The 14,945-nt window shown below is 40.7% G+C and overlaps 1 protein-coding gene across 7 annotated transcripts in view; it reads right to left on the bottom strand.

Moving 5' to 3' along the window:
* Positions 1 to 14,945, bottom strand: part of BRAF (B-Raf proto-oncogene, serine/threonine kinase) — a 115,641-nt gene that overhangs the window by 79,723 nt on the left and 20,973 nt on the right. The window contains exon 2 of one of the 7 annotated variants that reach the window (XR_005583098.1): positions 9,653 to 9,724. The exons of the other annotated variants lie outside the window; for them this stretch is intronic. The gene's annotated coding sequence lies outside the window, so the exon portion shown is untranslated. The remainder of the gene's footprint in view (positions 1 to 9,652; positions 9,725 to 14,945) is intronic. 7 annotated transcript variants of the gene reach the window in all.

Below are 14,945 nucleotides of genomic sequence, written 5' to 3'. Positions count from 1 at the left end.
AAAGTTGCTAATAACTACAGGCCAGTTCCTTAAGACTAGTTGTGCACTAAATTAAACATGGTTCTCTCTTTTTTTAAAGTGTCAATTAAAAACAAAATCTTATTTTCACTTTACATTGTTATGCCCCTTCAGGGGTTCATGAATAGCATGTCTTTGCCTCCTGTTTTGATCTCACATATTTCATCATTGCTGGCTGACAAGCTACCCTGTTTACTCCTCCTCATCCCTCCCTACTTACATTATCAAGGATGCCAGTACAGCTCTCAAAAACACAGTTTTAGTTAGAAAGTGCACTCAAGTTGAAGGGCTTTTCAGCAGGACAAACAATTGCCAGGACATAAAACAATTTTTAAAAGATGGTATTTGGTAACTGTGTGACAAGTTAAATATTTTGAATCCAGTGCATTTCCACCAGATAATTAAAGCTGGCTCAAAATTTGAATCCAAAACTATTTGACAGTATCCCTTAGTTGAAAAACAGCACACTATCCTTTGAATAACAGTTTTTATGTCTGGCTATAAAAAAAAAAAGTGTTTTAATACACAGACACAAGAGAGGAAAAATCACTCATTGTGCTGTTGATTTTTCAGCCAGATGAAGACAAGAAACCCTCAGAACAAATATGATACCTGCAATCAGACGTATTTTTAACCAAAATATAGACTATCAATAGCCTAGCTTTATTTTCATCTAGAATGTTGAACTCTGCAGCCAGCTCACCAGAAGTGTTTCTGTTGGGTGTGTTAGTTAATACTAACATTAAAAACTTTCAGATTAGTTACAATGATTCTCTGAATTTGGAGGTTTAAAAAAAAAATACACACAAGTGTATGCACTGCATTTTACAGACAAACTAAGATAGATCTCTGCCCCCAAGAGCTTGCCATCTAAATAGCTGAAGAGGGCAGAAGTTTTCCCCTTTATCCTCCACACAAGAAGTCAAGACTGATGTCAAGGTGCATACTGCCTGCTTTGACTATTAGAGGGGCTTCCTTGTTATAGAAACATTAACACATTTCCAACTTAAATCCATTTGTCCTTTTCATACGCAATGTTTTCTAGCTATAAACTTCCTCCAATTGATTTTATAGTAATTTTAATGTGATGAATTGGTCTTAATTTTTTTTATCAGAAATGTTTTACAATTGAACTAACAGAACATCTTAAAGATTTTGGAGTCCAACGCCCATGTGTGGAGAAGCCATTAGCATTCACTGGAGAGAAAAAACAACACTTTCAATGAGCCTGTCATTAGCACTCCATTTTGTCATTTTTGTATTTCGCCTTCAAAACTGCATTTGCAGGTTCAGCTAACCACTCTGCCTTTATTGAGCAAACAGTCTTCCTCTTCCTCATTATCAGCATTTACCAACTGTTCAAGATGGAGATGTACTCTGAATTTGTGACATCATTTCTATGCCAGACTGACAAAGAATTACGAATTCACTCTGGGATTAAGAAGAAAAGTTGTGAGAAAAAACAATCAAATTCAAATACTAAATCTCGAAGAGAACCCAGAAAAACTGAAAAGGAAATGATATAATCTTCATACACCAGAAAAGGGTCTAGCGCTTCACAGACACCAAATTCTGCCGTAAATTATACCCCATTGTCAAAAACCGTTACCTCAGATTTACTCAGGTGTAACTGAGGGAAGAATTGGCTCTGTCTACAGAAGATCAGCTTTTAATACAAGTTTCTCTCCTACTTTCAGGAAAGTGGCATGTTTTTCCATATATAATTCCAGTAAGTTATACGCAGAGAATTATCTTAAGCCAAACAAATGTTAAAAGTCACAAGCTTCTACTATAGTTTTGCCAATATACTTTTCCAAATCTATTCTTACTTCCTTTTTTCATAAACATTAGCTGAAATAATGTTTTGTAACAGACAGTATCACATCGCTGCAAGATATTTGTGGGTTTAACTTAGTTCCTGGACAAAATTACACATACTTTTCAAAATACGCAGAATGTTTATTCTGGCAACCTAAGATATTACTATTGCAAACCCAAGTTATACTTTATAGATAAGTCACTTGAATGTAAGTGACAGACATTGGTAAACTAACTTTGGGCTCCTTCCCACCAAAGTCAATGGAAAAAACTCATTAACTTTTAATGGGAACAGGAACAGGGCCTGTTAGACTTTAAACTATTAGTCACAGAGTAACAGAAGAAACAGCAAAAACATGTCACACAACTAGATATCCATGACTGGATTTTAGCAGTTTGTTTAAAAGTCAATCTATTTTATAAGCAAGAAGCAATAACAGAACGGAGAGCTGGTCAGAACATTTTCAATTTAATTGCATTTTGTCAAAGCCAAAATGTTTTGGAGACATGTTTTGTGGGGGGAGGAATAGCTCAGTGGTTTGAGCATTGGCCTGCTAAACCCAGGGTTGCGAGTTCAATCCTTGAGGGGGCCACTTAGGTATCTGGGGCAAAAATTGGTCCTGCTAATGAAGGCAGGGGGCTGGACTCGATGACCTTTCAAGGTCCCTTCCAGTTCTAGGAGATTGTTTGTTTTTAAATTGGAGATGTACCAAACAAAAAACAACACATGTGGGTTTTGACTGATTGCTATAGTACATGTAACAGCTGCACAGTTGCACCATACTGGAAAAAAACAAAAAAAATCCTCCTACCGTACTTCATTTGGGTAAAGATATACGACTATTACAACAGAAAGGTTGACTGACCTATCTTAAACATCAGTTAGAAGAAGAGGATTCACCTCTATTGAAAGTTGTGATAAACTGCACTGATACAAATAGAAACTTTGCCTGTCTATACTAGAGAGTTGCATTTGTGAAGCTACACCAATGGCCCTTAAAAAAAAAATTCTAAACAATCTAGACAAAGCCTTAATAGTCAAAATTGATTTCTGCTCCTTCTTTTGCTTATAGTGGTTGATTTAGTTGATGAAAAAAGTAATGCTTTAAATAAAGGGAGTCTTAGATCGTATCTCCACTGTATTGTAAGGAAGGCCTAGTTAACTGAATATTCTGTCAACATAATGAGCAGAGTTAAAATTGTAATAGGGTTTTATAAAATATCAAAAAAAAATTAGGTTGAAATCTGTTAAGTTTTTGCTTTTCCAATGGAAGCATGCAGGATTCTGCTACAAGACAAGTTTAATATATTTGTGTTTAGCGCCATATACAGACAAGAAAATAAATGCAGAACAGTGGAATGTGCAAGATTGAGGACATGTAGCACTTGGAGATTAAAAACTGCAGTTTTTAAAGCCTTTATATGCTTATCCAGCAACTAAAGCTGGTGAAGCATGTTCAGATCACCCCCTTTTCACAAGGAACCTGGCACCTGTGTTCTGCAGCAGCTGGAGTTTGTGGAAAACCTTATTACGCAAGCCAACCTACAGGGAATTCCGGTAATCTATTCTTGTTATGACAGAAATGTGGATAACCATTTCAGAGACTGACGTGTTACAGAAATGGATGCAAGCTGTTTATTCTCTGACAGGTAAAAAACTAGCAACAGAACTTAAATTTCTCAGAAAAGAAAAATCTGAAAGACACTCAACATTTTAGTGAAGCACAAGGTAAAAACCCTCTCCAAGCATGACATCCTTGGATCTTCTCTGAAAGCAGAATTTTCAATAAAGCATGACATTACTGGTATCCAAACTCACAGCTATGTGAGTAATTGCATAACCACCCCGGCATAAGTCTCCTCCATCTGTAAGAGAGGTAATACTTCCCCCTGAACCCTTCGGGGGGGGGGGGGGGGGGAGAGAAAGGTGCTATGTAAGTGCAAACTATTCCTAAAACTACATTTTCTTCTACCCAATGTTCTACCATATTTTCACTACATTTACTAGTACATCATGAAGGTCACAGAACAGAAATTCAAGCCAGCAGGAACATACAGAAGAAGCAGCCTCAGCAGGTACTGCAGGAGGGACTGTTGAACACTAAAGATGTCACTGAAAACTATTAAAAAGCAGTCTAATGTGGACACTATCCCCTAGTTACTACAGCCCTCTCCCTCAAACTTCACGTGAGCCTCTATCCAACTGCCCTCTATGCTTGCCTCTTTCCCGCACTCTTGTCCTATCACAGGGGTAGGCAACCTATGGCACGGGTGCCAAAGGCAGCACGCAGGCTGATTTTCAGTGGCACTCACACTGCCCAGGTCCTGACCAACAGTCCGGGGGGCTCTGCATTTTAATTAATTTTAAATGAAGCTTCTTAAACATTTTGAAACCTTATTTACTTTACATACAACAGTTTAGTTATATATTATAGACTTACAGAAATAAACCTTCTAAAAACGTTAACATGTATTACTGGCATGCGAAACCTTAAATTAGAGTAAATAAATGAAGACTCGGCACATCACTTCTGAAAGGTTGCTGACCCCTGCCCTATCATCTTCTGCCCGGATCCCATCGTCCTCCTTCCTACCTTTGTTTTTCCATTTAGAGAATCTCCTCTTAATGCAACCCCGCTGCAGAAAAGACTTTAAAAAAAAAAAGTCATGGAATTAACATCTATCAGTCTGCTTGTATGTTATATCCCTTTCCTCTACTCTGTGGGTGTCTTCTTGATTTAGGCTTTGGCTACACTTACATTTCAAAGCGCTGCCGCGCTGCGCGCGCCGCGCGCTTGCTTGCGCTAGTGTAGTCAAAGCAGCACCACGCTGCTCCCAGCTCTCTGTCGCCTGTCCCCCTCCCACGTGGGTGGACAGCGCTGGACTGCGCTGGGGCGCTGCTCGCTGGGCACTGACGCTACTGGCGCTGGCTAGCGCGCGGGGAGGTGCTGCTTTCAGAGTGTGTGTTTTTGCTGCTGCAGCCTGCTGCTGCGTAAAGTGTGCCCTTAGACTGTAAGGTCTTTGGCACATGGACAGTGTATAATTCTGTTTGTACAATGCCTAGCAATAGGGACCCTGTTTTTGGCTGGCCCCTGAACACTGCTGTTATGCTTCTAATACTACCAAAATATTACTACATTTGAATTAGACAGTAGTCCATATAAATGAAGTGCATTCAATAAAACATTCTTGACATATTATGCTCGTTTGCTCACTAATTCACAGCATAAGTAATTCACAATGGGGATGGGACTCCCAGTTAGTGTGAATCTGCGAGATTCTACTGTATTTTACATAATTAAATGAAAATGTTATAATATTTAGACTCAGACTTTAAGGTGAGAAGGGTCAAACATGATCATCTAGTCTGACATCCTGCACACTGCAGGTCACAGAGGCTCACCCACCCACTCCTGTAATATAGACCCTTAACTTCTAGATGAGTTATTGAAGTATTCAAATCATGATTTAAAGCAGGGGTCGGCAACCTTTCAGAAGTTTACCTTTCATTTATTCACTCTAATTTAAGGTTTCACGTGCCAGTCATACATTTTAACGTTTTTAGAAGGTCTTTTTCTATGTCTATAATATATAACTAAACTATTGTTGTATGTAAAGTAAATAAGGTTTTTCAAATGTTTAGGAAGCTTCATTTAAAATTAAATTAAAATGCAGAGCCCTCCAGACCGGTGGCCAGGACCCGGGCCGTGTGAGTGCCACTGAAAATCAGCTCGCGTACCGCCTTTGGCACGCGTACCATAGGTTGCCTACCCCTGATTTAAAGACTTCACGTTAAATAGAATCCATCATTTATACTAGTCCCATCACTGGCCATTGGAGATGCCAGTCTGTATCTGCTGTTAGCAGATACAGACTGGCTACATGCCATCGTAGGCAGTCTCATCATACCATCCCCTCCATAAACTGAAGCTCAGTCTTGAAGCCAGTTAGGTTTTTTTGTCCGCACTATTCCCCTGGGAAGGCTGTTCCAGAACCTCACTCCTCTGATGGTTAGAACCTTTGTCTAATTTCAAGCCTAAACTTGTGGATGACCAGTTTATATCCATTTGTTCTTGTATCCACATTGGCACTTACCTTAAATAACCCCTCTCCCTCCCTGGCATTTATCCCTCTGATGTATTTATAGAGAGCAATTCTATCTCCCCTTAGCCTTCTTGTGGTTAGACTAAACAAGTCAAGCTCTGAGTCTCCTCTCATAAGGTAGGTTTCCATTCCTCGGATCATCCTAGTAGCCCTTCTCTGCACCTTCTGCACTTTGAATTCATCTTTCTTAAACACAGGAGATCAGAACTGCACATAGTATTCCAGATGAGGTCTTACCAGTGCCTTGTATAATGGTACTAACACTCCCCTGTCTCCACTAGAAATACCTCACCTCATGAATCCTAGGACTGCATTAGCAGCCTCTCTCACAGCTGCATCACACTGGTGGCTCAGTCATCTTGTGATCAACCAATACACCCAGGTATTTCTCCTCTGCCGCTTCCAACTGATAATAGCTCATAGCAAAAATTCTTGTTTAGTCAGTCCCTAAGTGCATGACCTTGCACTTTGCACTATTAAATTTCATCCCATTTCTATTACTCTGGTTTTTAAGGTCATCCCGATCTTCTTGTATGATATTCCGATCCTTCTCCATATTGGCAATACCTCCCAACTTTGTGTCATCTGCAAATTTTATTAGCACACTCCCACTTTTTGTGCCAAGGTCACTCATAAAAATGTTAAATAAGATTGGTCCCAAGACCAATCCCTGCGGAACTCCACTAGTAACCTCCCTCGAGCCTGACAGCTCACCTTTCAGTATGACCCATCATAGTCTCCCCTTTAATGAGTTCCTTACTCACCTTTCAATTCTCATATTAATCCCCATCTTCTCCAATTTAACTAATAATTTCTCAAGTGGAACTGTATCAAATGCCTTACTGAAACCCAGATAGATTAGATCTACTGCATTTCCTTTGTCTACAAAATCATTTATCTTCTCAAAGAAGAAGGAGATCAGGTTGGTACAATCTACCTTTTCTAAAATCATGTCGTATTTTATGCCAATTATCGTTTACCTCTATGTCCTTAACTATGTTCTCTTTCAAAATTTGTTCCAAGACCTTGCATACAATTGAGGTCAAACTAACAGGCCTGTAGTTTCCTGGATCACTTTTTCTCCCCTTTCTTAAAAATAGGTACTATATTAGCATTTCTCTAGTCGTGGGTATGACCCCCGAGTTTACAAATTCATTAAAAATGCTTGGCACATGAAATTGCAAAATCAATGGCAATTCCTTTAATTTCTTGGATGGTGATTATCTGTCGTCCTCTCCCCCCGATTTAGTCCCACTAAGTAGTCTGAGTCTGACTTCCATCTTGGATGTGGTAATTTCTACTTCTGTATCCTTGTTCCCATTAGCCACTCTGCCACTGCCCCTAAGCTCTTCATTTAAAGGGCTAATAATATGTGGAAACTTCAAAGCAAAGTAACTGCATGAGAGAGAACACTATTATCATCTGAGACATTACAGCAAGTTCATTTATATACACAAAAGATATAATGGAAGTGAGAATACTAATGAAGCTGCAACAGCTTTAAATGCATTTACTACACCCTTTAAACAGGCTAATTAAAGAGCATATCCAAAATGTTACACACAGTTGGTGTGTTTATATGAGGTGTATACATTCACATATCATAATACAGCTGCCTACTCCATCCCCTCCCACAATCAATACAGGTGAAAAAGTAAAACCACTTAAACTTAAACATAGTTACCTATTGACAAAATAAATTTACTAGTGAGAGACTCCACAAGAATCAATATCCACGAAACAGCAAACTGCATTATATTCTGCAGAAGTGCCAGCAAAATTCTACTTCCAGGATCTTTGCTGTTGGTGATAATTTGAGAAGTTTTATAAAGAATGTCTTGATTTGTGGTGGTCTTAATTCAGCTTACAAATCACATAAGAATTTTCTAACGTTACACAGAAGTGAATGCCAACAAATAAAAGAATTCTAATGTACTTTTTTTTAGAGTCACTTTCCTGAGCCATAACCAGACTTAACTCATTCTATTACTACTCTTTTAAGGAACAAGAAATGTCAAGAAGGGAAAAGTTTTCAAAAAGTTAATCTGAAATGGCAAGTGGAAAAAGATGGGTTTTGCCTAGCAGGAGTAGTGACTTTTGGTGAGAAACTAAGTCTCATCTCAAGTAGGTAGAGACCAGATCAGAGCCCTGAAGTGTGTGAATGTTCAGAGTTTATGACATGGTTTCCAGATCTGGGACCTTCAAGTTGGGCTTCTAAACAAAAATGGCCTGATTTTAAAAGCACTGAGAACCCCCAAATGCCACCAAACTAAATGGGAGCTGCAGGGGTCAAGCATTGTTGATAGCCAGGATATTTTTATTTAACAAACTAAATATAGATTTAGGAGCCTAACTTTAGACACTCAGATTTTGTCCCAATCCATTTTACCAGTTGAGTGTGTGTGTAAGGGTCATGGGTTTAAGTTCAGTGCAGATTTATACAAGTCTGGTATTTATTCCTACACTCACCCAAACAGGAGACTACCACACAATAACTCAGCATCACTGTGCCCCTGCTCCTGCATAGTAGTACTTTCCTGGTAGTCCAAGGAGCAATAAGAAACAATCTGGGATCCAGCAATTCCAGTTCTTTTCAACCTTATTCTCTGTATCTACAATTTACATGCTGTATCTACAGCAGAGAAAAGTTATCTTGTTAAGTAAACCAGTGGGTTGCTGAAGACACTGAGTTATGCAGAAACCTGAAATTAAATCCTAGCCCTATTTAAGTCAATGGCAAAATTCCCTAATACAGAAAAGCAAAAAAGTTTGGAGACACCCAGAAAGAGAGATGAGAAATTATGCTATCTGAAAAGACAACCACCTCCATCTTTGTAATTCTAGATTGTCTCTCAATAGAAGGAATTGGGAGGGAAGAAGATTTCCCCCAAACAAAAATAAAAGCCATAAAACCATTTAGTCCTCTTTCTATATTTTGATTAGCCCTCTCCTTTTCATACTGGGTTTACATTTGCAAACTAGGTTTTCTGTAACAATTAATTCAGGGTATTGGCATAATAGTTTGAAAAAGCAGGTATAGATGTGATCCCTGAAAAACCCTTAGCAACACCCTCCAATCCAGTGGTTCTCAAACTTTTGTACTGGTGACCCCTTTCACATAGCAAGCCTCTGAGTGCGATCCGCACCCCCTTATAAATTAAAAACACTTTTTAATATATTTGACACCATTATGAATGCTGGAGGCAAAGCAGGGTTTGGGGTGGAGGCTGACAGCTTGCAATCCTCCCATGTCATAACCTCATTAACCTGAGGGGTCCCGACCCCCAGTTTAAGAACCCCTGCTCCAACCTAATCTGTACCCATTTACGGAACTACTATATTCTGGCATGTTACTACTGCTATATCAATTCTTTAAACTTCCAAAAGCCTTTCTCTGCCATCCTTGCATACACTTATACAGTACCATAAATCTGGGCTCATAGAAACATTAAGTGAATAAACAGAATAGGTCTAATACTTCACCGATGTTGGCTCATTATCACTTGCTTAAATAAGCTAACTGGATTTTTAAGCATGGCCTCTCCTTTATAAATCCGAGCTGACTGCTTTTGACCTCTCTGTACCTGTATACATGTTTAGCTTCTCCATAACCAAAAACTAAAATATGTTTCTAATACCAAATTTGAACTTATAGCTCTGTAGTTTATCTATTTCCTCCCTGAAGTCTCCTTTTGCATCAATGTCGCATTACCTCTTCAGTCGCTGTAGATCATCAGTCTTGTTGCTAGTGTCAAAAGCAACACTAGTTCTTATTTTGAGGATTCTAAAAAATAAAAATTTAAGTCCTGAAAGTGCATACACCAGGTCTAACAATCAATTTTCCTTTAGGGTGCTCGCAATATGATCAGCCACCTTTTAAGTGGCCAATCACAGCTAATCATACACTGCACATCTGGGGAAACAGCACTTCAGCAATTGTTGTCTTTCCACCACTTTAAGAACAGATTTTTTAATTCCAGAGTGCAGTTTTTTAGTGGCTGTGATATATAATGCTACCAAAGTGTGCTATAGAATCTCGAGATGCTCTTGCAGCTTCTCCAAGGCAAAGCAATACAATGTTTATTCATCTCTTCTTTCTGTATTAACCAATCCAAAAGTAAATTGAAAACTTGACACTACCGTCCAAATTAAAAAACACAGTAAGACCACCAAAACAGTGCCACCATGGCTAAACAAAGTAAAAGAAGCAGTTTAGAGACACTAAAGCAACCTTTAAAAAGTGGAAGTTAAATCCTATTGAGGAAAATAGAAAGGAGCATAAACTCTGGCAATTGAAGTATAAAAATATAATTAGGAAGGCCTAAAAAGAATTTGAACAACAACAACTAGACAAAGACACAAAAAGTAACAGCAAAAATTTAAGGACATCAGAAGCAGGAAGCCTGCTAAACCAGTGGGTCCACTGGACAATAAAGATGCTAAAGGAGCACCCAAGGAAGATAAGGCCATTCCAGAGAAACTAAATAAATTCTTTCCTTTGTCTTCATGGCTGAGGATTTGAGGGAGATTCCCAAACCCGAGCCATTCTTTTTACGTCAATAATCTCAAGAACTGGCCCAGATTGGAATAAACTGATATTTATTTACTAGTATTGGAATAAACTGATAAACTAAAAACAGTAATAAGCCACCAGGACCAGATGGTATTCACCCAAGAATTTTAAAGGAACTCAGATATGAAATTGCAGAACTACTAACTGTGGTATGTAACCTATCATTTAAATTAGCTCCTGTACTAAATGACTGGAGGATAGCTAATGTGACACCAATTTTTAAAAAGGGCTCCTGGCAATTACAGGCCGGTAAGCCTAACTTTAGTTTCAACCAGTCTGCCTGGTACTGTAGTAAAGAACAGAACTATCAGACACATAGATGAACATGATTTGCTGGGGAAGACACAACATGGTTTTTGTTAAGGGAAATCATACCTCACTAATCTACTATAATTCTGGGGGAGGGGGAGGTGTCAACAAGTATGTAGACAAGGGTGATCCAGTGGATATAGTTTACTTAGATTTTCAGAAAGCCTTTGACAAAGTCCCTCATCAAAGGCTCTTAAGCAAAGCAAGCTGTCATGGGATAAGAGGAAAGGTCCTCTCCTGGATCCATAACTGGCTAAAAGATAGGACTAAATGGGCAGTTTTCAGACTGGAGAGAGATAAATAGTGATGTCCTCCAGGGGTCTGTACTGGGACCAGTCCTATTCAACATACTCAAATGATCTGGAAAAGGGGGTAAACAGTGAGGTGGCAAAATTTGCAGATGATATAAAACTAGTCAAGATAAGCAAGTCCAAAGCAGACTGTGAAGAGTTACAAGGGGATCTCACTAAACTGGGTGACTGGGCAACAAAATGGCAGATGAAATTCAATGCCGATAAATGCAAAGTAATGCACATTAGAAAACATAATCCCAACTATTACATATAAAATTATGGAGGTCTAAATTAGCTGTTCCCACTCGAGAAAGAGATTTAGGAGTTAACATGGATAATTTTCGGAAAGCATCCACTCAGCGTGCAGCAGCAGGCAAAAAAGCTAGAAGAATGTTGGGAATCATTAGGAAAGGGAGAGAAGACAGACAATATCGTATTGCCTCTAGACAAATCCATAGTACTCCCCATCTTGAATACTGTGTGCAGATCGGGTTGTTCCTTCTCAAAAAGAGATATATTGGAATTTGAAAAGTTTCAGAAAAAGGGCAACAAAAATGATTAGGGGTAAGGAACAGCTTCCATATAAGGAGAGGTTAATAAGACTGGGCAAAACTGTGCCCTAATATGATGAGTTATGGAAAGAGAATTTGAGAAAAACGGAGATAGCCTGAAATAAAATTAACCTTCATCTACACTACAAAAACCATGTTTAAACGTGGTTGTACCCAAAATTGGTTATTCCATGTAGGCTGTATGGACAGAAGAGCCCCGTTGCAACCATGTTAGAGGACACTGGGTGATACTTAAATTGATAGATTAAATACAGCAATAGTTTATACGGAAGACTTATTAGAAAAATATTTAATGTTGTTTTGGCTTTCTAACAATACACGCGTTTTTATCGGTTTTGGACAGTTAATCATTGTATTTTTGATCTTCATTTCACCTCTCTTCTCCTTCACCACTCCCCTGCAAGTTTCTCTGCAGCCATGTTCCTTTTTGCCCCCAACACATGTCCCTGTCACTTTTGGTATATCCACACAGCCCATGGGAGTGAGCCTCTGAGTCCAGGACAACAGACTTGGGTTAGCAAGGCTCGCACTAGAGCTCTAAAGATAGTTGTGTAGACAGCACTTTGAAGCTGCAGCTCAGATTGACGCTCCAGCACTAAAACCTACAGCGGAGGGTGGGCTCTCAACCCAGGTTGGGAGGCTTGCTCCTGTAGGCTGTGTAGACATTTTCTTAGCTCCCTTCTCCCCTTGACATGCTGCCCCAATGCTTCACTCCATTTTCATCTCAACACTCTTCTCCTGCGGACTGCTCTAATATGTGGCAGCGTCTCCAGTCTTTTCTCTTCCTCTAAGTAGCAGTGGACTCCAGCAGAGGGACAGACGCTGGCTCTTATTTGTTTCCAGCTGCTTTTACAGACATCTATACTCTTCTTTGCAGTGAAGAGCTTTGTCACCTGCAGGAGCAGCTGGAAACAAAAACAGCCAGCACAGCTCTCTGTAGACCAGGGGTCTCAAACACGCGGCCCGCGGGGCTCTTGCGTGTGGCCCGCCAAGCTCCCCCCGCCCCCCTGCCTACCCGTGGAATTGCCCCATGGCGTTGCGAGCCCCGCGCCGCTGTCTGAAGCAGCTGGCAGCACGCCCCTTCATGCCAGGGAGGAGGGGGAAGGAGGTAGAGGGCTCCTGCATTGCCTCCTTCCAGGCACCACCCCCCGCAGCTCCCACTGGCCGGGAACAGGGAACCGCGGTCAATGGGAGTTTCGTGGGAGGTACCTAAAGGAGCGGCAAGAGCAACACACACACAGAACCCTGAGCCCCTCCCCCAGGGGCTGCAGGGACATGGTTCCAGCTGCTTCCTGGAACGGAGCAGCATGGGGCCGGGGGCCAGGGCAGGCAGGGAGCCTGCGCGCCACTGCCACCCCGGAGCAGCTCTAGGTAAGCGGTGCCGGGCTGGAGCCTGCACCCTGCACCCCAACCCCCTGTCCTGAGCCCCCTGCCACATCCCACACCCAACCGCCTGCCCTGAGCCCCCTGCCACACCCTGCACCCCCTGGGGGCAGCGTTGGGGTGGGGACTTCGGGGAAGGGGTTGGATTGGTGCAGGGAAGGGGTGGAAAGAGGTGGGGCCAGGCGGGGCCTAATGGAAGGGGTGGAGTGGGGGCAGGGCCAGAGGCAGCGAGGGGGAGTGTCAGTGATGCGGCCCTCAGTTCAAAGCACTAGTCCTCATGTGGCCCTCATGGTCATTTGAGTTTGAGACCCCTGCTGTAGACTCACTGCAGGTGTTCCGAGGAGTATATCTGGAAATTTTTGATGAGGGTTAAAGGTTGTCTCCCTGCCTGATTTTTCATTCCTGAGCACCTTACACACAAAACAATACATATGTGCTTGGTGGCAACAACTGAATTTTTGCTCTGTTTTTGTGGAAGTAACCACCATTCCCTTTTTTACAGTCACATGTTGGATCAAGAGGAGCCAGCAGCAACTGTAGGTTGTATCACTTTAAAAAAAAAAAATCAGAAATGGTTTTTAAAGTAAGTTGTGTTTTAGTCCCCAGAAAGATGTTTTGCATGTTTCCACATCTTTCACTGCTCAACACTGAAGTAGTTTTTCCCTAGCAGTGCTCAACTATTGTCACTAAGTTCTCAGTATTCCAACAGAGGGCACATTAAGCATCAGAGAAGATACAATGGACAGATACAGACTGATGGGAAGTATAAAGAAAGAGTCTGAAGGAGGATTTTGAAGGAGGACAGTAAGTTAGTTTTGCAGATGTTCATGGGGAGTTCCTACCATGCATGAGGGGCAGCATGGAAGAAAGCACAAAGGTGCTTGTATGAAAATTTAACATGTGGGCAATGGAGGCTGGTATCATGGGTCAATCTGAGACAAAGTCCACATCTTGATAGTGAATGAGAGGACAAGAAAGGTCAGGACAGGCCACAAAGGGCCTTGAAAACAAAGACAAGTATCTTATGTTTGATTCAACAGAAAAAGAGATGCAAAGGAAGGGTTGACATGGTCAAAGTGATGAGCTAGGAAAAGTATATTTGCAGGAGAATTCCGAATAGATAGGAATGGGGCAAGATTGCATTTGTCAAGGACAGAAAAGGATTTTGCAGTAATTTACACATGATATGATCAGACCTGATCAAGAGTTTTAGCTGTGTGGATGGAAAAGAAAGGCATATTTTAGGTATGTCATGCAAAAAGCACCTGCAAGATTTAGACATAGCCTGGTCATGAAAACCAAAGGAGGTCTGATTTGAGGATGATGCCCTGGTAAGGGCCTGAGCAACAGGCAAGATGGTGGTGCACAAGTTATCCACATTGTTTTTTCATTTTTATTAGATTTCTCAATGGTATGCACATCTGTTGAGCAGCTTGTAACTTATCAGTATTGCTTTATCTCCCTTCTAAAGTCTCTCTTATATGTAGAGAATTTCCTGGTGAACTTGCTCATATGCACTTGCTGAAATTTAACATTTGTCTTCCATTCTTTGGCAACCATACTGTTTCTAATCAGACAGTGGAACATATTTTCTACATTTTTGTACTTTCAACCCTGCAATCAACACCAACATGTGTTTTTGTTTGTTGTGTGTCAGGCTGCTTTATATCCAGCACTGTGATACACTAGAGTCTCAGACCAATTGTGTCACGGCAACTTCTAACAAGCTAGTAAGCGCCAACCACTACTTTTGCACCAGGCTAAAACAAACATGTTGATCAAAGAAATCTTAACATGTTTAGATATAGAAATGCACAGTCAAGGCAACCAAACAACCTTATCTCTGCCTGCAGTGATGTTATGCAAAGAATATAG

This window comes from Mauremys reevesii, linkage group 1 (genome assembly GCF_016161935.1).
Source record: "Mauremys reevesii isolate NIE-2019 linkage group 1, ASM1616193v1, whole genome shotgun sequence".
Classification (NCBI taxonomy): Eukaryota; Metazoa; Chordata; order Testudines; family Geoemydidae; genus Mauremys; species Mauremys reevesii.
This window is presented reverse-complemented; position numbering and strand designations above follow the sequence as displayed.